Raw genomic sequence first — 24,974 nt, 5'->3', positions numbered from 1 at the left:
TTATAAGAATACCAGTGATTATAACACACACTGATACTTGAAATATTCCACCGAGAATCCTGCTAATAACTGAGGATTCAGCACAGACTGTTTGGATGCATTAATGCTCCAAGGAAAGTGTTTCACAGCACCGTTTCTCATGCTCTAATGTGGGTCTGGAGCACACATTAGAGCTGGTTCCACAGCTCTGGGCTGCTCTACATTCCAGCAAGCTCCAGCAGTGCTGCTGCTGGCGCCCATAGAACACACTCTGATGGACTAATAAGGCTTCAAAGTGCATCCACTGCGGTGCTGCAGGATCCGGCGGCACCTCCTGCAAGTACAGCATAGTGCTTGCATCATCGAGCAGCCTGTGCAATGCTCTTCTCTTTGGGATGAGGAGCAGGTGGGCTCTGGGGCTAGACTGGGAGTGATGCGGAGCCTCTCTCAGCTGCAGAGTGGAACCAAGGGAGGGCCCAGATCACTGTGTAGAGGACAGGACAAGGAGAAGCCAAGAACAGGGCCTGTCAGAGATCACAAATATGGGGGACAGAGACAAGAAGACACAGAAATGGAAACTGAAACTGAACATACCAAAAATGTCAAAACAGTAGGAGAGAAAGATAAGCAGCAGAACCTGGAGATTCCCTGGCAGCTGAGGGTTAACCTCAGGGGACGTTTATCAACTGCCTGCAACTTCCTCATGGATGGGAAGAAAGTCTTTACAGATTCCACAGTCTTAGTTCAATCCCAGGCACATGATGGTTGTATATTTTTGGCACCATGCATTACTGTGGCTTTTAATCATCTGCCCTCATTATATGAAGCAGTACTTCCCCAACTAAAATATGCTTAAGAAACTTGGTAGAAATAACTTCCTGGTTGCCTAGCATCTGCGATTCTGATTTTAATAGGTGTAGGGTGACACTCTGGAATCTACATTCTAAAAACTTTAAAAAAATATGTGATTTCCTCATATGCATACACACTTAGTTCTCAGTCATGATGGTTGAAAGATGCTTACTCATTAATTAAGCAATTATGTCACCATGAGTTACCTTGTGAGATACTCTTCCAGGTGTATGAGGTTGCACAACAAACCATCTTGACCCCCAAACTGACCAGGTTTCTGTTGATAACAAAATCCAATCCTGGGGTCTAATTCTATCTGTAGGAAAGGGAGTTAGGTGCAAAGCCCTGCCCTTATTTTTTTAAAAAATAAAGTGTACTGTAATTGCTTCTGGACATTGAAGGAAATCTGCATAACCACTTAGGTAACTTTTCTACTTTTTGAACAAGACATTTAAACATCTAGTCTGATTCTAAATCTCCTTCCTCTAACATGTCCCAATTCTAATTATTTCTCTTTCTTCTTACTTGTCAGGGCTGATTTCTTCCTGGTTGTAAAAGTTATTTTCCATTGGAGTTTGATGATCTTTCTTCACAGTGTTTAACTAGCAACCCCCGCTTACAAGGTCATTGTCCTTGGCACAGGAAACCAATCCAGAAAGAGACAGAGCCCAGGCCAGTGGGACTGTGAGTAGAGTGTCACCAGAGGGGACCGGGGAACCTCTTCTTGTCAGGACTCCCCAGTCGGCCTGCTCCACCCACCCCCACCCCAGCAAAGGCAGAGCCCGAAAAGCAGACATTGCTCAACCAACTGTGATAAACTAGGGTTTCACAACCTAAGATCAGGAAAGAGGTGAAGACCGTAAGGAGGTAATGTTTGTTGTTCAGTACTAACCTCTGCTAGGTAAGAAGTACGGCATTCACTGTGCAGGTACATAGTTCCCCAGAGAGGCCAAGAACTTGATTCCATTAGTATATGTAAGAGGCAGGGCACTGTGAGTCCTCTAAAAGTTCTGAGCAGAAAATGGGGAAATAGTTAAACTGTTTTGAAAATCAGAAAGTCCCACTTAGTTGCAAGCTATGCTGATTATTGTCTAAAGGATTCTGTTGGAATTTTGTCAGGAGAATTATTCAGGTTGAATTATTATTTTTTTTCTTAAATTCTTTTATTGGTACATTGTAGGTGTACAACACAATTACATTTCTCATTGAGAACTTGTACCTTTACATGATGCATCTTGGTTCTTATTTTTCCCCATTCCTAGCCCTCCCTTCACCCCCTCCACCCTTCCCTATTTACAAAGACTTTATTTCCATTTTTTCCATTTCTCAGCATTTTTCCTTTCCCTTCTTTCCTTTCCCCTGCCCCTCCCCCTCCCCCTCCCCCTTTGAACCTTTTCTTCCTATTTTGCATTATCGATTATTCATTCTAATCATTGGTACATTTTAGGTATACAATATAATGGCATTCATCATTGGAAATTTGCACCTTTACGTAGTCTCTCTCGGTTCTTATTTTTCACTCTTGCCCAGCCCTTCCTCAGGTTGAATTATTTATTGGCAAGGGAATTTTACTGTTCCTTGTGCTTGAGTGACAATTTTAACAACTGACATAAACAAAGTAAGTCAAGAGAGATAAATACATTGACTGGAAGAGGAAGTCTGTTTAGTGCAATAGAAACAAATATGAGATACTTGAATTATCCACCAATTTTCTGCTCCAATAGTGCGGCTAATTAAGAGTTGACTATGAAATGTTGCTTGAGCTGTGCTTTTTATTCTCAAAGATTGCCATAAATCAAGGGAAAGGCTGGCTCACTCTCCTTGTCTGCTCTTTTAGTCCATGGTGGACTTGCTGCGTGCTAGCTGGCCTGTCTTGCCTTGCAGAGCTTTGTGGCTGAATGGGTCACAGCTTCCAGAGCTCCCTTCAGATGTCCCTCCCTCGTGACACACTGACACCTGCACATTCTAGCTTGGGTGCTGCGTACCAAACAACGAGCTCTGGGACAGAGTGTCAGCGGCGACAGGAGTTGAGCACCAAATGTGAGAAGGCCCCAAGTGGCCAGGTACCAAGGTGCAGCTGCGCGCCCTTACCACTTTTCTTGCCATTGTTCTATGCCTCCTCCGTGTGTGCCCGTGGGGCCCGTGAGCACAGGGCTCCGGCTCGTGGCTGCAACGCACAGGATGGCGAGCGCCTCATGAGGCCTTGGTGGGCCAAGTTGGACTCTCACTTCCCTGGTCCTCTGCCAGCTGGCTCTGTGAAGCCCCCCTGAGCCCCACCGGCCTTCCAGATCTTTGGCACTCCCTCCCCATCTCCCCGGAAGCAAGGGGTGCACACAGCTCTCGCCTGGATCCCTGGGGCCTCCTGACTGCTCCGTGACGCTGCTCCTTCTTCTTCTGCTCCCCACTGTTCAGGGTCAGGCCTGAGGGGGAGCCTGTGCTCATCGCAAGCACTGTGCATCTCTGTACCCGGATGGCCGGGTTCGCCGGTCTTTATCCTGCAGAGGAGCCTGAGGCAAAGGTTCTCGGCGATCGCAGCTCACATCCGTCCAGCCCATGGTCACAGGCGTGAGCGAGAGCTCCAGACAGCGACTCCGCCCGGTTCTGCAGCAGCCTTGAGTCTGACGCCCCGGGGACGGTGCCAGCCTGAGAGCAGGTGCTGACGCCACCCGGGACCTGGGTCAGCCGCAGGTCCTGCCAGACTGAGGCCATGTGGTGCCCGGAGCATCGCCTACTCTGGAGGCTGGCGGGGCTGCGGGTTGACTGGCAGCCGAGGTCTTCTCTGAACTGCTTCCAGGGCTCACCTCCCACGGTGCCGTGCGAGGCCTCTGGTCCACTCCCCGCAGAATGCTTCCCACCTCCTGGGCACAGCCTGGACCCTCCTGCCTTCCAGTCTCCGATTCCTTTCTCCTTGGCCATGGGATGAGCAGCGGGGTGAAGCAGTTCTCACCTCACTCTGGTCACGAGCGGCACTCCTCCGCCTCTGCGACACTCCCCACTGTCCAAGGCCCTTTTCAGTGAGCAGCAAAAGTGACATCGCGGCAAATGAGTCGTACTGCGTGCCAGAAGCTGTGTTGGTTTTTGGCATAGAATAACTTATCCGATGCTTATAATGATGGAGCGGGGTAGGTATGCCCGTGATCCCCATGTTATAAATGAGGAGACAGAGACAGGGAGCCCCCTCCACTTCCACAAGAAGCCTCCCTGGCCTCTGCTTGACGATATGATTACTTCCGAACCCTTCCACATACACTTGCCTGACTTGTGCTGCTGCTCTATGAGGGGAGTAGGAAGAAAGACCATGTCTTAATAAGCTTTTTATCCATCAACTAGTTCTCGCTGAACAGACAGAACTAAGAACTGTGCTGCATTGGCCTTGATTGACTTCTGGCCCCGGAAGCCCTGGGTCTGGTGGTGACTTTGCTCCCAGCACGCAGGAGGACCCTGGCCCGCCTGGCTCAGTAGGCGTGATGTCCGGGAGCGTGGGGAGGCTGGTGTGGCTCAGTCCACGGCTCTATGCCGCGGGCAAACAGGCAGCATGTCACGTCTCGGTCTCTCCCTGGTGACGGAGGAGGCTCGGGGTGGTTTTGGGAATGTAGTGGACTTGGCAGACCTGGGCTTCTCCCATCTGCTGGGCTCTGGGTGAAGGTGCAGATACATGGCACCATTATTTTGTGTCCACTCCTGTCTAAGTAAGCAGGGAGCAACCTGAGTCCTGCCCGTCTTCCAAGGCCCACCTCTCCTCTGCAGGAAGCATCTTCCCTGTTTCTCTCTTCCTCTCAACTTTCTGAGGCCCGGTGTGTGCTATTTGCAGGACACGACGTGCAGATGGCTCAGTGTGGGGCTGAGCTTTCTGTGGTCTGTAAATCTCATCTCTGACACACTGCTGAAGACCCCCAGCTATCAGAGAGGGGCCTTCTCCTTCATTCAGGCTGCATTTGGGAGTACAGCAAGGATCCACTAATCATTCCCCACACGCTACAGCAGCAGTGCAGGGGCTGAGGAGGAAGACAGCTGAACAGATAATGAAGTCAGGGCACATCACAGATGTATGGGTGTTAAGTGAGAGGTTTGGAAAAGACTCTAGCATCATATAGTAATGATGAGCATGGAAACATTCAGTAATTATGGAGTGGGTTTACAGTGTTAGGTACAGGCTTAAGTTACCTTACTAATAAACTGCAGAGTCTGCAGGGGACTGCAGTGTCGATTCTGCCCAAAGCAGGCTGTAAGCAGTGCAGGCTGTGAAGCGCTAACCCCACAGCTGGCTTGTTTATAGAAGTGAGTCTGGCCGAAGCCTACGACGTGACAAGGTCAGGGTAACTCGCATCCAAATTCCATTCCCACAATTGAAACCTTCTGACTAGAAGGACAGTGTCCTAATTACAGCCCTATATTTTGTCTATTCTGTTCCTAATTTGAGAATGCTTTGTCTTGTCCTTTACAAGCCTCGCTTGCATTAGTTTCCATAGAAACTGAACAACTGCATGTCCTCACATGTAGTTCCCCTTTAGCACGTAGTTCACCTTTACTCCAATTGATCACTGTGGTGGATTGACTAATGGTCAACTTGTAACACCCAGCTGAAGTGAATCATCGTGGTCAAGGCATGGAGGATCCCCCTGAAGACTGTTACCAATAGCCGTAAAAGAGAACTGGAGGGGAAGATCTTGGCCTGTTGATTTGCTAGGAGATGCTTGCTGCGGATGGTTTTCCTGAGGCAGACTAGGCTGTTCCCATCAGAGGAGGAGCTCGGGGCCTTGCTGCCCCTGGGAATGGCTGCTGTTCTCATCAGGAAAGCTCTGATCTTCACCATGAGCATCACTTCCCGGCTCCAATGTGGATCCCTCAGCTTGGTGGCACAAATCCTTCACCTCACCAGCATAGGTTTTCTGGCTTCCACTACTGGCCTTTGGGCCTTCCAGGTGCAGATCCTCAATACGGACAAGCATGAGACATTGCCGTGGGCTCTAGGCCACTGGCTGGACTCCTGGAGGACTCTGCCTTGGACTCTCAGCCTTTAGCTGGACTTGTGTGGGAAACTGCTGGTACCTAGGCCCTCAGTTGAATCCTTTGGGCTTCTAGTGTGCAGTTAATTTCTTGCACTCCTTTGCATTTGACTCTTTGGGCAATTATCATAAAATAACGTCACAAGTTATGTGTCCTGTATCTAATGTATTCCCTCGCCGAATCCTTCTGACTACAACAAAACCAATAAAAATCAGTGGCTTGGGTTGACTAGTGCCTGTGCTGGTTGCACCAGCACTGACCATCCTGGCTCCCTGGCTTCTCAGTCTCTTTAGTTCTATCTTTCAGTTTTTTTCTCAGCCTTGCACCGTAGCATGGAGCAGGAGATCAGAACCTACTGCAGAGGTCTCTGGTAAGAGTCAAGATTTGAACCCAAATCTTCTGAAACCATCTCTGTTTTTCATATTTATTATACCTAATTGTTAAAGGATTGTGGAACTAAAAACCACCCTTCAGTTCACTGACAGGGATATCACGTTGAATATTCCTAGAGCTCCACCTTCTATTCTTAAATTCTTTTCACAGAGAACATTGGAGTCAGGTTCTCATTTTCTTCAGTGCTTGGCTTTGCCAATGTGCAAAGCCATGTAAAATAAATTAATGCACTTGTAGTTACCCAGGAGCTTCTTTTAAGGCATGTTAATGATATATTATTTTCCATTGTCCGTATCTTTGTTCTGTTCTGGGCCTTCCATTCCCAAGTACAATAATTGTGGCTATTATTATGGTGACAAAGAAGATGGCAACATTCTCATCTTCTCTGGCCCAGTCTTGGCCTTGTCTGAGAGTTTCATGGAGATAATGACAAGGCCTTGGTCCCTGGACAGGCACTGTCCTGGCCAGACAGTGTGGCTATTGAGACCCTGCCTTTCCTGGTGATCGACAGGGCCCTTGGTTGCTGCAGTTATGGAAGAAGAAAAGGAAGTGACAAATCCTGAACAATGCATGAACACAATTTTATTTTGTTTCAAAATGCCTTCGTGTCATTTTGCAGGATAATAACACCCAGTGTAACACCTAGTTTTAAACCTTCTCTGTCACAAGCATCCGCAGGAGCACTGCAGACTACTTTGGTGTTCCTGGTCCACGGGTCACCTTGTTTCAGTTCTTCCATCTGTGAAATGAGCCTGGGGCCTTTACGGTGTGGGGATGAAGGGGGTGATGTGTGGAAATATCAAGCATGGTGGCTAGAGGGCTTCTCTGTCTGTACTCAGAATGCCAGCAGGCACCAGCCGAAAGCACTCCTTGGGGCATGCTGACATACAAACAGTGCCGTGTGCCGCTGCAGGAAGCAGTGTATTAGCACAGGGAAACCCGAATGGCTGACATCAGCTGACAAAGGGTGGAGAAATAAGAAAAGAACTCGAGCTTCCAGGCTAGTTGACGGTGACCATGACACTCATCACGGACTTAGATCCTTTGAATGAAGAAGCTCTGTATTCCCAGTCCTGGGGCTTCCTGAATTCTGCTAACTCACTGTAAGAACTGCTGTTTGTCAGTTTGTTTGTGTTCTTGAACACAGTGAGGCAGGGCCCTCTGCAGAGAAGTGGATGTGGCTTGAGCGGTTTCTGCGTGAGTTCATGGAGAAGGCTCTCGAGAGGGGCCGGGGGCCGAGCCTGGGCCCAGGCAGTCGGGAGCCCCCTGTCAGCCCACCGCTCTGGTCAGCTCCCTGGCGGCCCGCAGTGACTCCTTGCATGCTGCTCCCGGGCCTGGGTGTTGGAAGACAGCAGTAGTAATTGTGGTTCTGCAATGAACAGTCAGATTTTACCATTCTGGGTGTGTATTTCCCTACCTGCACACAACAAAGATCGGAGGAGAAAATCTCTGTGGCTGCTTCCACTGTCAAAATGCTTTGGTCTCCCGGCAAGACTGTCCTTTCGACAGCACGAACGATTCTTGAGCCACTTTGAACAGAAGCCCTACTGTGAGCACGGAACGAACAGTGGCAGAGGAAACCTCTAAGTTCTGTTTCGCAGTCCTTGGCCCCTTCTCCCTCCTCTCCTCCCTCTTCCTCGTCTTGCTTTGTACCTGCCGATTTGCCTTTTCTGTCCCTCTTTTTAGCTCATGCAAGCTCTGAAATGTGCATTTCTCAGACTTCCACCTTCCTTACTCCTCACTGTAAGCAGCTTTCCTGTTTCACAAAGGAGATGAGAACCCTGGAAAAGGGGCTGCCTACACCTCCTTGCCATCAGACTTGAGAGTCTGTCTGCATCCTTTCAAATCATTCTTTCCTTGTTTCTGTTGCAACGGAAGCGCCTCTTTGCTCCTCCAGATCAGTGCCTCCACTGCTGGCCTGCGGCCCAAGCCCTTACCGTACCGGAAAACCTACCCTTAGATTATCTTTGGTGTATTCGGCCTTATTTTTCCTTAGGTGCATCCTTCCCATCGACATTTCAGTGTGCCTGAGCTTTTCGCATCTTCACGGGAAACAACAGTCCTTGAGAGCCCTTCCCACTAGTCTGCCCGGTAGCCTGTTTGCAGTTTCTCTCTCTGTTCACAGACACTGCCTCTAAAGAATGACCCGCAGGGATCGCCCCATCTCCTTACTTCCGCCGGCTCTCAGCCCATACCTTCTCCTTTTCATTGACCTGAACCTACTTTTGCCAATTCAGAGTCCACCCATTAGACGGCAGTTGCCATTATGACTGGAACAAAATCTGTGTGCGGATTTAGGCTGGTATGACCCACTTTCTGCCTTGCTTTCTATTTTAATGAGGTCTGGGTCCCATACATGCCCTTTTTACTCAAGCCCTAGGTCTCATGCCCCCAAACAAGTCCTCTTTAACGGGCCAAACGGTAACATCTGTAGCGAGCAAAACTACTCAAAAGAGTTCTTTATTTCCATTTCTCCCTTCCTGTTCTGCTCTCAACTTTTTCCATTCATGCTCTTATTCCTACCTTTCCACAAACATTGCATTTTTCCAGTTCATGAATGACCTTGCTGTCTCCAAGGCTAAAGCTGCATATATATGCTACACTGTTCTCATTTCCCTTTGACTTTTTGCTGGCACCTGAGTGAGTGGAACATTCTCTCCTCCAGGCTGCTGTGCTGAGGTACCTACCGCCTGATTTTCCGCTTACAAGACTGGCCCACCTCCTTGGCTTTTGCTGCTTGTCCTTGATTGACTTCTTTCTCTCTTCACCCTGTCTCTCTCATCCAGTCCCATGAGTTTAAAGGACATGGTAGAAGTAGTCACACCTCAGCTCTGACCTGTCACACAGACCCAACTGCACCTTTGACTTAGATATCTAACAAGACATCTTAAACTCACTGTGTAAACTTAGCTCTCAATTTACTTCCTCTCTCTGTGAATTACCCTGTGTTCATCACAATACATGGTCCCCTGTCTACTCCAACCTGGGGGTTGCTATGGATGCTTCTCCTTCCCCTTCATGCCATGTTCAATCCATCAGTAGTTAGCTGTGTGTCAACATGGCCGACTCTTACCATTTCTGCTGCTATGGCATCTCTCCAAGGTGCAAGAGTCCCCAGCTTGATGGCTGTCCTAGCCTCCCTGAGGTCCTTCTGCTTCTGTTCTTGCTCCACTTAGTGTATCCTTCATATACCATCCAGGGGATATAAAGATCCAGGGGTCTTTAAAAATAGTTACTTCATCCCACTTTTCTTCTTAAAAAATATCAAAGCTTTGTCTTTGGCATCTAAGCAAACTTTGACATTTTTAGTTTTACTGGCCTCAACTTGTTCACGCGGTCTCCAAAGGGAGCGGATGGCCTCTGTGCACTCTGCGGTGTAAGCCCCAGGAGCCCTCCCTGTCTCTTCCCTCACCATGGAAGTTGCCACAGTCACTCCGAGTTCTGATTCAGACACAGTGATGCCCAGGCCTCTGTCACCCTGAAAGCTCCAGCAGGGCACAGTGTCGACTCCGCTCCTTCCATACATAGAGGCGGCTTCCGGTCTGCACCCTGCCCCGGGGAAGCCGCACTGAGTCCTCCTCACCTGTCCTTGCTTCTCTCTTTCCCAAACTCCAGTCTTAGCCTCTTCTGACCTTTTGCACAGCAACATTAGGGAGGAAGAGTAGAAAATCCTCAAGGTCTCATTTAAAGACATTTCTTTATCCCCTGAGGAAAGACTTCCCAGAACACCTTTGCAGATGTTCCGGGGCTCCTTCTCTGAGCATCTCTCCCCGGTTCTCTCTGCTTGGCAAATGCATCCCTGTGCCGGGAGGTCGCAGGGCTTCCTCAGCCATTACAGTGTCAGCGTCCCACTCGGCGTCCTGCTGCCAAGTCCCATCGTTACTCGAGCCCCACTCAGTGGGACCCCAGCCGGCTCCTCTCTGGCCCTTTCTTTCCCATGTGGTCCAGACTTGGTCCTTGGGTCACCTTGACCCCTAGCAAATCAAGCCATTGCCACGCAGCTGTGCCCCGCTGGGTCCAGCACCCACCCCGGATGGGGCTCTGACGGCTTCATCTTCTAAATCCGACTCAGATCCACCTACTCTCCTTCTCCCCAGCCACACCTTCGTGCAAGGCAGCCCAGGCTCCTCTGGAGCTCAGAGAGTGTCCCTCCTGGCACCCACACATCCTGTGCTCCTGCCCGTTCTCCGGGCCCGCTCCCCCTTGGTAGCGAGTCCCAGTGGTGTCCCAGAAGGGAGGGGCGGGCTTCGTGGGAGCAGCCGCGCTGTGTGGTGGAGGCTGAGCAGGTTCCTGCAGGGTCCCTTCCCCACAGCAGCCACAGGCTTTTCCTCTTGCGTGCTTGCTTGGCAGAGGGCTTTTAATTAGTACAAAGAGCCAGGCAGGACTTCATTACCACCAGGCAACGATTCAGTCTCAGAATAAGGAGCGGGCCAGCCTGTGTGCCCAGAAAATGCTAGACCTACCAGGGAGCTGCCAGGCCTTGGGGCTGAAAGTCCTACAAGTTTACCAAACTAGCAAAGGAAAAGTGGGTCACACTGTGCTCATGGGGGAGGCACAGGGCGCAGTGTCACCTTGATCGGCCTTGGACCTGCCCCAGGCTGGTGGAGCACACCTGTGGGTGTGTCGGGTGGGCCGGGCGCGGGGCTTGGGGCGGTGTCTGCTCCCTACCTCCTTCCTCAGCTTCCAGCTTCGGACACAGCCACGCTGGCTCCGACACAGCTGACTACAACTGAATCCCCAAAGGTGGCCCACTTAAACTCCTCCTTAGGTTGTGGGCATCAGGAATCAGGTGTCAGCGAGAAGACAGCTGCCCGGTAGCTCTAGGAACTCATGTCCATGGCCTTGTGCAGTATTTGTCCTTCTGTATCTGGCTGGCTCACTTAGCATGTGCACAGATACATCCAAGGCTCGCCCTTGTCAGGCTTGCTTCTGTTTTAAGACTAAATAACATTCTGTTGCCTGTGTATTCCTCATGCTGTCTGTCCACCCATTTGTTGGCGAAGCTTGCATCTTTTTGATGGTCTGAATATTGCCTCTGGGAGCACAGGTTGTTCCCATCTTCTGGTTACTGTGATAATGCTGCTGTGAACCCTGCTGTACGGATGCTTCCTGCTCACATCTCAGTAAGCCCATAAATGGAACGTATTTTAAATTGAGAATCCATTTACTGCACAACCTACTAAACACCATCGCTTAGCCGAGCCTACTTTAAATGTGCTCAGATCACTTACATTAGCCTGCAGTCAGCAACATCCTGTAATACAAAGCCCACTGTATAATACAGTGAAAGCTTGGTTCACGAAATTAACTCAGTTGCAACCAGAATCATGGAATGAATTCTGGGACCAGAACTGTGGAGAGAATTAAGTTCGTGAATTGAGGCACCACTGTAAAACGCTGAACACCTATGGTGTACTGAATACCATACTGAAAGCGGAAAATAGAGTGGTTGTTGAGTAGCTTTCTCACCATAGTGAAGTTGGAGAATTTAAGTCTGAGACCATCTGCACCAGTATCTCTATCTCTTTCAGCCCTGCTTTGGGCATCTGTGTTGTACCCATTTCCCAGCGACTTCGGTACAGGGGTCCTCAGCCCACACTGGGAGCAGGTGTACTTTCTGACCCTAGGTCCTAGTGCTCGGTGTCGGGAGTTGTTAGAAGTACATTGCTGACAAAGCAAAGCTGTTTCCCTAACAGAGTCGGAAAAAGACACTACTTTATCTGCCAAAGCTGCTTTAGGCCAGTGCCACCCACAGTTGACATTTTCACCCACTGATCCTCCCATCAGCCTTGTGTGTAGGACAGTTATTGCTAATTGTCCCACTTCCGGTATGGGAATTAAAGTGTAGAGGAAGTGCAGGACTTGCATCGCAGCACAACACTGGCCTTGGGGAGACTCCTGGCTCGGCACCCTCTCCACTGTGCTGCTTAAGTGGGATGGGGAAAATGCACCTTGGAGCCTGGGTCGGAAAGCATGGCCGGAGGCACAGATGGACCACAACTGGGGGGTCCTGCCGGTGAGGGCAGACCTGGTCTCGGTGGAGCTGAGCCCTGCTGCCCGCCACCGGCCACCTGAGGTAGGCGGCCGAGGATGCAGAGGCAGAACTGGGCCTCTTGGGGGACCGGGAGGGAAGGTGTCCTGGGTGGGTGTGCTGGCCCCGAGGCTGGGCTGGTGTGGCTGAGCAGAGGTGAAGGGTGGGAGGGGCAGGTGGGTGCTGGCTGCAGCTCCCCACCGAGCTCTCTGTGTTCTGTCCAATTTTCCTGACTTCTGACTTTCTTTGGAGACGAGAGTGTGCTGTGCTCACTTGACCCGCTCTGAGGACAGCCGCAGCACGGCAGCTGGAACTGGCTGCTCAGCTCACATTTCAGGGGCCAAATCTTCTGCGGCTCCGCAGAGACCTCTAGGGTTAACTCGGGAGACTAAGGCATGAAGGCCTCATGCTCTTCTCAAGTGTGAAAGACTTGGAAGGCGAACAGAAGCCCGGCTGAAGGTGTGAGCCAAGTGTTGGCCGCCTGCCCTGCACGTGAGTGCACCGGGCTGTGGCGAAGGCGGAGGATCCGACTCTCTCAGCAAGAAGTCTGCCTCCCTCTGGTGGGCCCTGAGCTGCAAGGAGGTGGGCGGCTCTGGAAGGAGAGGCCCTGCTGCTGCTTCCAGAGGGCCCGGCCACACAGGGGCCCCTCCGATTTGCGACCCTGGCACAGATGTAAGGAGATGTTGGGCTGTGTTTTTCAACATTAAGTTATGCTCAGGGCCAGGGATTTAGCTCAGTGGTTTTGCTGCCTGCTGTACAAGTGCAAGGACCCGAGTTCCATCCCCGGAACAAAAACAAAAACAAAAACAGAGCAAAATTAAATTATGCTCAGAAGGAACCAAGGGCTGAGATTCCTGCACTACGGTCCGCGGCACTCACCAGATTCAGAGGTTTTATTATTGCAGCAAGCTCACCTCCTTAGAGTTCCGCCCAGAGCTTCAGTGCCCGGCACTTTCCGAGGCTGCTCCCGTGGTGGGCCCTGCGTCCTGCGGCCCCTGTGGGCGGCCTCGGGAAGACGGAGGCAGCAGGGCAGACAGGAGCCCCTCCTGCTCTTACCAGCACATGGAGCTGAGGCAGAGGGGAAGGGCCCGGGGGATGCAGGGTGGGGCGAAGTTGAAAGGCGCTGTGAAGTGCTGCGTGCATGTGCTGGGTGCATGTGCCGCGTCCCGACGAGGAGGAAGCGACCGTACTTCATGTGTGAGGGCCAGGATGCAGCACAGCGGGGCCGCGCCTGCCTGGCAAGTGCAGGGCTCCAAGAGAGGCGGAGGGCGGAAGGGAGGGGGTTTAAAGAGAATTAAGGAGTGCCAGGTGCATGTACCACCTCCCCACGATGACTGCACAAACATCTGCCCGTAAAAACGCATAAATGTAAAAAAGGAAAAGAAGCTTTAAAAAACCCCACACTGACCTGAAGGGAAAACCAAGGGAAGGGACACGTATGGGAAGGTGCACAGAGCCGCACACGGCCCTCCGGGGGCTCTTCTGCGGCCCGGCAGCCCGCCCCGCTCCCGGACAGGGCTCTGGTTCCAAGGGCGCCGGGTGCGGCTCGGCTCTGCGGAGACGCGAGGGGTGCTCCTCCCGGCCTGCACTCTGGGGTGTCTCGACGCCTCGGAGAAGAATCCACCCTGGCGGGCGTCGCTCACCCGTGTGAGCTCGGGAGCCCTGTGCGGGCGCGGGAGTCACTGCGCAGCTGTTCCCACGCATTTGTGCTGTCCACAGGGACAACCGGGTCTTTTTTCTTGTAATATTCGGCACGGAACCTGGCCTTTGGACTAAACTACATGTCCCCATCCGCTTAAAACTTTTTACTTTGAGATGGGCTCTCTCTAAGTCACTGAATTTCCTGGGCTGGGCTGCAGATCGCAGTCCTCCTGCCTCAGCCTCCCGAGTGCGGGAATCACAGGTGTGCACCATTTCGCCCGGGTACCGCAGGGTCTTTCTGACAGTGTCACTGTGCTAAGGTGTTGTCAACCTAGACTAACGACTGACAGACTGGCTGTCCCTGCAGGTGCTTCCTGTCCCTTTAAGACACAAGGTGACTAATGCCGAGAACACGTGGCCGTGAACAGCCTACTCAGACCTGTTTAAAATGGCCTTCGAGTGACTTTGGTTGGACGATTCTTTTCTTTTTTTTTTTTGGTACCGGGGATCGAACTCTGGTCCTTGAGCTTGCATAGTAGCAGGCCTTGAAACCACTGAGCTAAATCCCCCGCTGGACGATTCTTTTCTTTTCAGTGGGAGGGGGGTGAACACCTTGCAGCTGAGCATCACGTTTTCCTGCCCTCAGCACCCAGGGCAGAGCGGTTAGCTGGCTCACTGGGCAGCAGCCTTCAGAGCCCAGCTCTCAGCCAGCTCGGTCACAGGCAAAGACCGAAGTGATCGAGGACCTCGCTGAGCTCCTGAGGTGGCCCCTGCTTTGAGCTGCCACGTGGGGCTGGACGGGCCTGCAGCAGTCAGTCTCGATTCTGTTTCTGTCTCTCCAGGTGACCTTGGGGAAAATGTTCACCTTTTTATTTTATTTTGTTTTGTTTTGGTACGGGGATCGAACTCGGGACCTTGCACTTGTAAGGCAGGCGGGCGGTGGAACCACTGAGCTAAATCCCCGGCCCATGCTCACTTTTTAAATCCCAATTCTGCCGTGCATGTTTTTGAAAAAAGATTTTTAAAATCTACTAATTCTCACTGCTTTGTAGGAGCAAGTATTTCCTAGGTGACTCTCCAGGAGTCTGCCACTCGCGTCTGAAGAGGAACTGGAAGTGCCACGGTGTCTCCTGTCTCCATCTCTGGCTGTGGGCGTCAGGCTCAGCGCTTTACAGACGCGACCTCGGCAAGGCCGAAAACTCCGTGCAGACAGCCAAGTCGTGCGCATCAGAGCTGCCGGGGCCCGAGGCTCAGGCTTGGCAGGTCTGCGCAGACAGGCCCGGTGACGCGCAGCTGCTGCAGGCTGAGAATTGGCCCCTGGGCGCGAGGCCGCCACGGAGAGTAGCAGCCCCCATGGACGTGACTGCGCGCCAGGGTACATTTAACGGACTCCAGAGACCCGCCCTTGGCCAGGCAGTTCACGGCCCTCGAGGAGAAGTCCAAAAGAAAGAAGGAACAACAGCCGACACAAACCTTGCCCCCGGAGTGTTACAGAGTTAACTCCGCCGGGAGAGGGTGTGGCTGGGTCCGGTGAGGCTCAGCCCTCTCTCTGCCACTGGATAGCTGTGCTACTCTAAGTCCCTTAACGTCCTGGACCTGGGTCTTCTTCAGCTGTTGCAGGCAGAGCGAGACTGAGCTTCGGGCTGATACAAGGATTCTGGTTAAACAACAAATGTGCAGAGCCTGGCGTGTGGAGGGCTCCCTCAAACAGCCTGTTTTCCCCCCGTCCTGTTCCCATTGTCAGAAAGTTCTGTGCAGAAGGCTAAGGGGAATCACTGCTGTTCAGGGGAGAAACTGAGGTGAGAAATAGTAAGTGACTTGAGTGACACATAGTCTCTCTCAAGTTCTCCCCAGGGCTTTTTCCTAACCTGAGATGAGCCCTAATGAAAATGTATTTTATTATGTAGACTAAAGCTAATCAGCTGGTGTTTATTAAACGGATTGAAGAATTCCAGGGTGCATGAGATTAAGAAAGGAGGATGAGGATGCATTTGCATCTCTTCCAGGGACTGTGATAGGGAAGCACGATTCCCATCACGTGAGCCCGCCACAGGGTCCTGGGTGAGTATTTCCCATGAGCTCATGGGAGAGGTGGAGCAATCTTCCAAGATGCCCATACTCAAAGGTCTGCATTTTGTGTCTTGTTACAGGGCAAAAGGGATTTTGCAGCTGTATTTAAGATCACAGGCCTTGCAAAGGGAGATTATTCTGGATTAGCCGTGGGGGCCCAATCTAACAGCATGAGCCTTTATAAGCAAGAGGGTTTCTCAGCCTGGAATCAGAAATTCAGGCATAAGGAGAAGTTCGAGAAGTTGGAACCATGTCCTTGATGGATTTGAAGATGAGATGTTTCAATGAAATGTTCTCTAGAGAACCAAGTAGTAAGTGTCTTTTGGCTTTGTGGGACACATTAGTCTCTGCCATGATTCCTCTGCTGAGCCATTGCCCCTAGCACAGTAGCCGCAGGTAGCAGTGGATGATCAGTGTACCTGTGTTCCAGTAAAATTTTATTTGTAAAAACAGATGGTAGGCTGGGTTTGGCCTACAGGCTGTAGTTTGCAGACCTTGACAGTTTTCTGAAATGCTGGTTAGTTAATTCATAAGGTTGGTTCCTTTGGAATTGGTCTGATGTGTTTCTCACGATTAGACTGGGATTCTAAGATTTTGGCAGGAATATCACAGAGGTAAAGAGCTGTTTTCATCATATTGCATCCAGAGCACATGCTATCAACAGGACTTAGGACGGCTGATCTTAACACTGGTCACCTGTCTGAAGTAGCATTCATCAGATTTTTCCATGGTAAACATATTTTTTCTCCTTTTTCTACACTGTGTATCATGGAAGGAAGCCACTGTGTAAAACATACCTATTAAGGCTTATATCTAGGAGTGTCCCCAAAGCCTCATGTACTCATAGGTGGGGCTTTTGGAAGTGACTGGATCATGGGTGTGTGGTACTAGATCACTCCACTGATTGGTTTAATACAGTTCTGGGTGTGGATGATGGAGTTAGTGAAGAGAGAAGACCCACTCTTGGTGTGGGTGGCACCAAAAAATAGGCTTGCAGCCTGGATAGAATAAAAGGGTAAAGAGGGAAGGCTCTCTACTTCCTGCCTTCTCTGCCATGGATTGTTTCTCCTCTGCCATGCCCCTCTGCCATGATGCTGTGCTTTGGGGCCAGTGGACTGTGAACTGAAACATCTATATCTGTGAGCTAAAATAAATACAATAACTTCAACTCCTCTGACTTGTGGGTATTGGGTAATTTGTCCCTGCAACCAGAAAGTAAAAACAATACCCTTAGGGAATGATGAGTTATGCTTCTTCTCTTTCAGGGTGGATTGTTTACATAATTTATTTGGAATTTTTTAGCATAGAAAGGTTGTCTTTTCTCTTCATTTATTAATTTCTCAATCATTTATTTAATCTGTATGGGGTCATGGGTATTTCTTTTACACTGTGGGTTATAATCCAGAACTGCTTTATTCATTTTATTATTCAAAGTATTCCAGGTTTTAGAGCAGCTTTTAGATGTTTTAAATCTGCAGAAGTTGAAACAGTTTTATTTTGCCAAATTGATAACTAGATAGGAGGTCTGCTCATATTTTTCTGGGTTATTGGTATTTCATCCATCATGAAATATCTGGTAGGGCTATTGGTTCATTGTTTATTTTTTAAAAAATCTTTTTCTTTATTAATTTGTATCAGGTATTTCTATAAGCTGGATATTAGACATTGCCAGTTAAATCTTTTACTTTGAAGCTTTTCTTAGAACTCTTTATAGTGTCATTTGATGTATAGAAGGTTTTGTTTTTAGCCTTATATAAATTTTTCAGTATTTTCTTTTATATTTTGTATTTTATTTTATTTAAAAAAATCATTCCTTATCACAAAGATCATAGTAAAGTTCTCTGACACTGTCTTCTAAATCTTTTACAATTAAGAACTTAGTTAATTTGGAACTGAAACTGGGTATAGTGTAAAGAAGGGATTAAATTTCAATTATTTTTTCCATGTAGATGACCAAATGGTCTAGAATGTATTATTGAACTAGTTCTCATTAGTTGACTGATTTTTTTTTTTTTTTTTTTTTTTTTTTTTGGTACCCAGGATCAAACTCGGTACCTTGTGGTTGTGAGGCAGGCACCAGAACCACTGAGTTAAATGCATGGACTTAATTTGTTTTTTTAATAACAAAAAATTGTGGTTTTTAAAATTCTATCCCTGAAATAGTACTATTTTTTTCTTAATTTCTACAGTTTTTTTCTCGCTTACTTTTTTAAAACAAGTCTTGCTGCTTCGTAGGGCAAATCAGACTCAGCAGGAGTCCAGGGTCATACATACAGTATCTTCTCTGCTTTTCCATGTTCACTTTTGAGTCAGTTTTTCAAGTTTCATAGGAAACCCTATATAGAATTTCATTGCTAGTACATCAAAATCTTATATTTGTTCTGGGAAAATTGAAAAGATTATGTATTGAATTGTCTTCTCTGAGAACATTATGTAACTCTCTTAGTAATCTTTTATTGTTTTTCAACAGTCTTTCAATTACATTTTATAATATTCTCCATGAAGAACTTCCATATCTTTTGCAAGATTTATTCCTAGATTTTTCAGGGTTCTCTTTGTTACTGTTGCTATTATAAAATATGCTTTTAAATATTAATATCCTATGACATGATACTGTATATAGTAGACTCCAAAAACTCCACCAAAAGACTTCTAGACTTAATAACAAAATTTGGGAGAGTAGCTGGATACAACACTCAAAGATCAATAGCCTTCCTGTACATGAATAACAGACTCACTGAGAGAGGAATTGGGGAAACAACTCCTTTCACAGTAGCATGCAAAAAAGAAAGAAAGAAAGAAAGGAAGGAAGGAAGGAAGAAAGAAAGAAAGAAAGACCTAGGAATCAATGTAACAAAGGAAGTAAAAGACCTCTACTTTGAAAACTACGGCACTCTGAAAAAAGAGGTGGAAGAGGATACCAGAAAATGGAAAGACATCCCTTGTTCTTGGGTAGAAAGAACCAATATAGTGAAAATGGCCATACTTCCAAAACTACTATATAGATTTAATGCAAACCTAGTTGAAATTCTAACAGCATATCTCACAGAATTAGAGAAAACAATCCAAAATTTCATTTGGAACCAGAAGACACCTAGAATAGCAAAGGCAATTAATTCTAGGCAACAGAGACATGGCAGGGGGTATCACAATCCCCAACATGAAACTATACTACAAAGCTACTGTGATAAAAACAGCACAGTACTGGCAAAGAAACAGACCCAAGGATCAATAGAACAGATTAGAAGATGCAGAAACAACTCCAGACATACTCAGCCACCTCATCTTTGACAAAGAAGCCAAACACCCTCACTGCAGGAAAGATAGCCTATTTAATAAATAGTGCCAGAAAAATTGGATTTCAAATTGCCAAAGTTTAAACTAGACCTGTATCTTTCACTACACACTAAACAAATCAAAATGGATCAAAGATTTAAATATTAAAATAGAAACAGAAACTTGCTGGAAGCTAGGTTAGGTAGAACTCTTGAAGACATTGGTGTAGGAAAAAACTTTATGAACAAAACCTCAGTGGCATAGGAACTAGCACAAAGAATGAACAACTGGGATCTCAACTTATTAAAAAGCTTGTGCTCAGCAAGAGAAACCACCAACAGAGTGAAGAGACTACCCACAATGTGGGAAAAAATTTTTACCAGCTGTTCCTCAGATAAAGGGCTACTATCTAGAATATATAAAGAACTCGAAAAAAAATTAGACTCTCCAAATTTAAAGACTAATCCAAAAATGGGCATCTGAAATGAACAGACATTTCTCAGACAAAGAAGTAGAAATAGCAAATAAATATATGGAAAAAGGTTCAACATACTGGTCATTCATGAGATGCAAATTAAAACAATGCTGAGATTCCACCTCACCCTGGAAAGAATGGCTGCTATCATGAAATCAACCAATAACAAATGTTGGCGGGGTTGTGGGGAGAAAGCAACCTTCTCCATTGTTGGTGGGAGTGCAGACTGGTGCAACCACTGTGGAAATCAGGGTGGAGATTCCTCAAAGAACTAAAATTTAGGGCCGGGGATTTAGCTCAGTGGTTCTGCCACCTGGTTTGCAAGCACAAGGTCCTGAGTTTGATCCCCGCTACCAAAACAAAAAAACAAAAAACTAAAATTTAGAGATTCCATTTGACCCAGCTATTCCCCTGCTGGGTATCTTCCCAACAGAATCAAAAGCATCATTCCACAGTGATATATGTGCACCCATATTTATAGCGACACAGTTTATAATCGCTAAAGCTTGGAAACAGCCCAAGTGCCCATCAACTGATGGGTGGATAAAGAAGATGTGCTTTTTTTTTTTTTTTTTTTTTATTAAAATGGAGTACTACTCAGCCATAAAGAAAGATAAACTAGAGTCATTTATAGCTAAATGGATGCACCATGAGGCCATCCTCTTAAGTGAAATAAACAGGACACACATGTGTAAATACCAAATTGTTTCTCTGGTGTGAGAAGCTGAGAGTGTAAATGAGGACCAAAATGTATAATAGATACTGTGAAATAGGAAGAAAATGTTCAAAGGGGAAGGGGAACTAGGGAGGAGGGGGGCGGGGGAAGGAAAGAGAGGAAAGAAAAAATGAGAAAAGAAGGAAAAACAGAAACAAAGCTTTTCTAAATAGGGAATGGTGGAGGGGTTGAAGGGAGGGAAGAGGAAATGGGAAAAAATAAGAATCAAGCTATATCATGTACAGATACAAATTCCCAATGATGAATGTGATCATGTGTATACCTAAATGTACCAATAAACTTAATGAGCAAAATAATTAATATCCTAGATGTTTATCACTGGCATACAGAAATATAACTAATTTTCGTATAGATGTTTTATCTAGAAAGTTTGCTAACATCCCTGAGTGGTAATAATTTGTAGATCATCTTGCATTTCAACCTAGAAAATCTCATTTCTGGCAAATAATATGTTTTGTGTCTTTTCCCTCCAGTTTTTGTGTTCTTTTTTTTGTTAACTTCCGACACTCAGTAGGACTGCTGGGGAGAGTTCACGGAGCTTTCCTTGACTTACTCCCTCTGGCCCTACCAGACCTGAAGACAGTTCTTTCCCTGGAGACCCTCCAGTGGTGTTCCCCACTTTGATCTGATTTGGAGATGTGGTCCCCGGGACTGTGGGATTGTAACATAACTGGTAGACCACGGGAGAACTGTGTGCTTTTGTTTCTGAGTCGGGGCAGGTCTATCTCACTTAACTGAAATGTAGGCTTAAATTTGAATAATTGGGAAATGTCTTTAAAAAAATAACAACACTGAGCATAGTAATCTTACTGTGCAGCTCATAGCACTTAGATAGTGAACCCCTTCTCTGAGATCCTCAAGGTGCCTGATGTAGAAGCATCGCGTATGCAGGACTCCTGGCATAGGTGCTGTCTGATTCTGGCACAGATTAAAGCTCAACATGCCAGCTTCACTTCTTAGGAGAAGTTACTGGAGAAGGCTGAAATAATGGGCTGTCAGTACTCACGTCTCACATAGTCTGGTTCCATGCTACCTCACATCCTCACAAGCTAGGCCATTCTCCACAGCTCCGTACCCTGGGCCACCAGGCTGAGCACAGGGCACCCTTGTGCATCCTCCGGGGCCTGACAAATGCTATGTGCTTCCAACAGCCCTGGAACACTGCCCAGCTTTTTCTTGGACACCATTAAATTGTTCCAAGGCCACTGTTTCTCAAAGTTATTATTGGTTCACAATGAGATAAGGACAGAAAGTGAAAGCAAGCATTTAGAACCCGGAAGAGCAAGCTAACATTGTCTTGACATTTTTACTGTACTCGTCAAAAGAGTAAGGCCACAATGAATCAGATACTGTAAAAACGCTGCTGTGTTGCAGAGAGCGTAGCTTTCATTTAGCTTGTTGCTCTGTTGCAAAGTGTGAGGGATGCACGTCTTGATTCTTCCTGCTGGCCCCTCTGCATGTGGCACTGGCTGAGGAGTTCCTTGTTGAGCTTGAAGTCTCAGCTTCAGCTTGCTTTCGCAGGCTACACTTCCCAAGTTAGATGGAATTGTTCCTTCCTCGTTGCTGTTACTCACTCTGCTTTGCTGTGCAGATGCTTGTCTGCATGTGGGTACTCTCCCCATACCAAGCTCAGACGCCAAGGGTGAGGTTCCTGCTTTGTTTCTGCCCACCATGGAACCTAATTATTGGCATCTCCAACTTGAAAACTGGATTCTGTCTTTTTTTTATCCTTTATATGATGTGCGGTAGCCAATGAAGACATTTTCAGGATTAGGACATATATTCATTTACTCAGCCAACAGCTGGTTTTGAGTGCCGACTCTGCAGGCATGTTTAGGAGCTTGTGACCAAGGCCCATTTGGCTTCTGTTCCAGGCCGCTTACATTCTGGTGGGCAGGAGGGAATGAGTTAGAAAGCTGGTGCTCAGGACACATTTGAAGAAATAAAAAGAGGCTGCACAAGCAGATAATGTGTCTGTGTAGCTCTACCATCTCACGACAGCTTCCCTGGGCTTCGGCAGGATGCACTGACCGAGGACAGCCAGTCTGGCTTCAAAGTAATCAGATGGAGACACGGCGCGGAAAGCGCTTTGCTAGGAGCTCCAGGCCAGGCTCATTCGCCTCAGACCCCCATGCTGAGGGGAGCAGTCATGGTGCAGGGCGCACTGCCCATGGCTGGGTGCTGGCAGAGCTGCTGGGAGGCCCTTGTCACCGTGTCTCAGCCCATGTGAGAGCTGTCAGACTGCGGCATAAGGGTCCTTTAAACGCTGAAACGGGAGAAGGGAGAGAAACAAGGGCTCACTCCTGAAACCAGGTCATCTATTTGGGATTCAATCCCATCACTGCCAAGTTTAGAGTCCAGGATGCCTATAATAGAGCCATTATTTCAAAATGTTTTGAGACGATGGACTGCACTCACCCCAGCAATAGCTTCTGTGATCCAGAGCAGTTCTTTGTTAGACTTTTCTTTAGGAAAGTGGCCTTTTCTTTTTGGAAAAAATTATGTGACAGCCAAAGCTGCAAACCAGGATAGTTTATTAGTTGAAAATGCTAACTCAAGTACCCACCACGTGCCAGATACTCTGCTGACCACTTTGGTCAACACAATGGACACAAGAAACAAAATCTAGTTTTCAAATAATTTACACCCAAGTATGAGTAGGTAACTGACCATAATGACGACAAGGCTGGGTGGCATGGAGAAAATAAAGGTGGATGATAGGGCAGAGATGAGCAAATTTGATGGGATGCCAAGCGGGGTTAGGAAAGACCTCTGTGGCAATTAACACTGAGCAGCAACACAGAGCAAGTGGAGGAGGAATACTTTGATATATTGGGGACATAGGCAGATAAGGCAAAGAAGCAAATGCAAAGGTCCTGTGATAGGTGTGTGCTTACAGAATTCCCTGGTAACCGATAACTGGAAATCACTGGGGCCCACAGACAGAAGGAGCACCAGGAAAGTGAGTCTCCAGAGCTAGTGAGGAGTTTGAAGGATGGGAGAATTATGATTAAGGATTTTTGACTTTTCTTCTGACTCCTGAATAAGGTGCAAAACTATTGAAGAGTTTGGAACACAGGAGAAGCATAATTTTTTTTTCTGTATATCCTTTTATTGGTACATTTTAGGTATACAATATAGTGATATTCATCATTGGAAATTTGCACCTTTACATAATCTCTCTTGGTTCTCATTTTCCCCCTTCCCCCAACCCCTCCATCCCCCCCTATTTACAAAGACTTTGTTTCCATTTTTCCATTTTCTCATATTAATTCCATTCCCTTCTTTCCTTTCCCCTACCCTTCCCACTTCCCCTTCCCCTTTGCCCCTTTTCTTCCTATTTCACATTATCTATTATACCTTTTAGTCCTTATTTACACTTTCAGTTTCTCACACCAGAGAAACTATTCGGTATTGATACATGTGTGTCCTATTTATTTCACTTAAGAGTATTGCCTCAATGTGCATCCATTTAGCAATAAATGTCTCTAATTTCTCATTTTTTATTGCTGAGAGTAGTACTCCATTTTAGAAAAAAACACATTTCTTTATCCAGTCTCCAGTTGATGGGCATTTGGGCTGTTTCTAAGTTTTAGCTATTACAAACTGTACTGCTATGAACATGGGTGCACATATATCACTGTGGTATGATTCTTTTAATTCTTTGGGGAAGATCCCCAGCAGGGGAATAGCTGGGTCAAATGGGACTTCCAGTCCTAGTTCTTTGAGGTATCTCCACACTGATTTCCACAGTGGTTGCACCAGTTTACTCTCCCACCAGCAGTGGAGCAGGGTTCCTCTTTCCCCACAGCCCCACCAGCATTTGTTGTTGGTTGATTTCATGATAGCACCCATTCTTTTTGGGGTGAGGTGGAATCTCAGCATTGTTTTCATTTGCATCTCTCGAATGACCAGTGATGTTGTGCATTTTTTCATATGTTTATTTTCTCTTTCTACTTCTTTGTCTGAGAAATGTCTGTTCATTTCAGATGCCCATTTTTGGCTTGGGTCTTTAAATTTGGGAGGTCTGATTTTTTTAAGTTCTTTATAAATTTGAGATAGTAGACCTTTGAGGAACAGCTGGTGACAATTTTTTTCCCACATTGTGGGTTGTCTCTTCACACTGCTGGTGGTTTCTCTTGCTGTGCAGAAGTTTTTTAGTACAAAGAGATCCCACTTGTTGATTGTCTGTCCCAGTTCACGGGCAGCTGCGGTTTTGTTCATAAAGTCTTTTCCTACCCCAATGTCTTCAAGAGTTCTACCTAACCTCTATTCCAGCTGGTTCAGCATTTCTGTTTTTATTTAGATATTTAATCCATTTCGATTTTAGATTAGTGCATGGTGAGAGATACAGGTCTAGTTTTAGTCTTTGGCAAGTTGAGACCCAATTTCTCCAGCACCATTTATTAGAGACTATCTTTCATTCAGTGAGGGTGTTTGGCTCCTTTGTCAAAGATGAGGTGGCTGAGTGTGTCTGGAGTTGTTTCTGCATCTTCTGATCTGTTCCACTGGTC

The 24,974-nt window shown here is 47.3% G+C and overlaps 1 protein-coding gene across 12 annotated transcripts in view; it reads left to right on the top strand.

The window, feature by feature from the left end:
- Positions 1-24,974, top strand: part of Kcns3 (potassium voltage-gated channel modifier subfamily S member 3) — a 357,419-nt gene that overhangs the window by 157,911 nt on the left and 174,534 nt on the right. For 2 of the 12 annotated variants that reach the window (XR_015453270.1, XR_015453269.1), the window contains one exon: positions 14,956-23,677. The exons of the other annotated variants lie outside the window; for them this stretch is intronic. The gene's annotated coding sequence lies outside the window, so the exon portion shown is untranslated. Of the gene's footprint in view, positions 1-14,955; positions 23,678-24,974 lie in introns of those variants that run through there. 12 annotated transcript variants of the gene reach the window in all.

This window comes from Heterocephalus glaber, unplaced genomic scaffold (genome assembly GCF_053883595.1).
Source record: "Heterocephalus glaber isolate CG9 unplaced genomic scaffold, H.glaber_assembly_v1.0 deba00001457, whole genome shotgun sequence".
NCBI lineage: Eukaryota > Metazoa > Chordata > Mammalia > Rodentia > Bathyergidae > Heterocephalus > Heterocephalus glaber.
This window is presented reverse-complemented; position numbering and strand designations above follow the sequence as displayed.